General features: G+C 38.8%; 1 long non-coding RNA gene across 1 annotated transcript; it reads right to left on the bottom strand.

Annotated features, from left to right (window-relative positions):
* Positions 1–270: 270 nt before the first annotated feature.
* Positions 271–1,467, bottom strand: LOC118409070. The gene is made up of 2 exons (XR_004830401.1): positions 1,300–1,467; positions 271–417 (listed from the first exon to the last, which is right to left on the bottom strand). It is a non-coding gene; the product is annotated as an uncharacterized LOC118409070 (long non-coding RNA).
* Positions 1,468–1,695: the final 228 nt, after the last annotated feature.

Here is a 1,695-nt window from a genome sequence, read left to right as displayed (position 1 = left end):
GCTCATCTGCATACTACTTTAGCTACTATAATAGTACCATTCATCCATCAGAAAGGATTTTGCTTTTAGGTTGCTTAGTGCAAATCACTTGAATAACCAATCCAGGAGTGTTGGTAAATATAATTGCCCTGTTCATGGCCAATAACAAATAAACAAAATGGAAACACTTTTCTTACCTTGTTGCAAAGAGGTCTGCCACTGCCACAGAGGGAGGGCTGACAGCTAACGTGACAGGTAGACATGAGGTCTGTACCTCAGAAAGACTCTTTATTTCTGTACTATTGGAACAAACTGAGTTCAACAACTTCTGGTTCAGACTTGTGTGAGAGAACATAAAGTGGACAGGTTGGTCTGCTATGTCGTCAACTCTGAGATTGTCACAAAATTCATTCTTGTTCTGTTGGGGTTCAGGTGAATCTGGAACAGTAAGATTTATTCAAAATGTTAAATTTTTTTTGAGAGAAATAAAGGATGTTAGTAATGAACAATGAAAAATGAACAAGCCATCAAGATTAAATAAAGGCTTTGACTTTTATCAAATAAATAAATAAACATATAATATTAAGGTCTCATTGATGAGTTTTTTCTTTCCATAGACTTCTATGTTTATTAATATAACACGTGTTTTACATGGGCGCAGTCATAATGAACATACTTGAAATATATCGATATTATTCATTCTTTGTTGAGCACAGTTACTCGTCATCATGTAAAAAAATTCCCAACAACCTCTAGTCACCCAGTCTTTTCTTATGACAATTACAAAATGCAGTTAGCCAAGCATTGCAACAGGCACTTTTTAGCTGCCACCAGTCAACCGCACAACTCAGAACCCAGGACTGTGTACCTCCGACCTAGCGCGCGGCTGCCAAACTTTTCCTGCTAATTCCTTCAGTTAAAAACAAACTTTCACCAATCTAACTTTTGGGATCAGTTCGGCTGGCTAAAAGGGAATTTCTCACCGCTAAAACCATGCGTCCATACAGCCGTTTAGTTTTTGGTTCGGATCTATTTTAGGGTACCCACTCGCGGAGTAATACATCAATGAGACCTTAAAACTTGACTTCCTATAATCCCATTGCATTTCATTGCATGTGACATGTTTTATCAGATGGCATCAATGTGATTTTGAGAGTCGGTCTTGTTCCAACAGAATAAATTTGACAAATTCTCGACTGACCAACTTCAGTCTTTGTCAAGGAACGAGCAATTCACAGCCTCATACATTTCCAAATGTACAAATGATGTATCAAACAAGAAAGCATAATCAAATGTGGAAAGAACAAATTCAGAACTGACCCTTACTACGTGTTCCTTTTTGTTGACTGCCATCAAGTCCAAGTAAAGACACCACATCTTTACCAGCATCCACTGCTGCAGCAAAGTCTGACCAAGACTGGATATCCTGTTCAGGGGTTGAGCAAAGAATATAACCGTTAACGTAAACGTTATATAACAATCATAGCAAGAACTGTGTTTTACATGTAGCAGGTTCTGTTTTAATTACAATATTCTCTCCCGCAGGTGGGGTCTGACTCCCAACATCATCATCATGACCACTCCCAACACATGGTTCTAATCTTTTCTCAGGTCCCATCATGGGACATCCCATGAGAGTTGAGGAAAAACGGTTGAGAAGAAGCACATTAGAAGCTAGAGTGGATCGCAGTACGAACAGCCATGATCAGTGTGCAT

Source organism: Branchiostoma floridae, unplaced genomic scaffold (genome assembly GCF_000003815.2).
Source record: "Branchiostoma floridae strain S238N-H82 unplaced genomic scaffold, Bfl_VNyyK Sc7u5tJ_969, whole genome shotgun sequence".
Classification (NCBI taxonomy): Eukaryota; Metazoa; Chordata; class Leptocardii; order Amphioxiformes; family Branchiostomatidae; genus Branchiostoma; species Branchiostoma floridae.
This window is presented reverse-complemented; position numbering and strand designations above follow the sequence as displayed.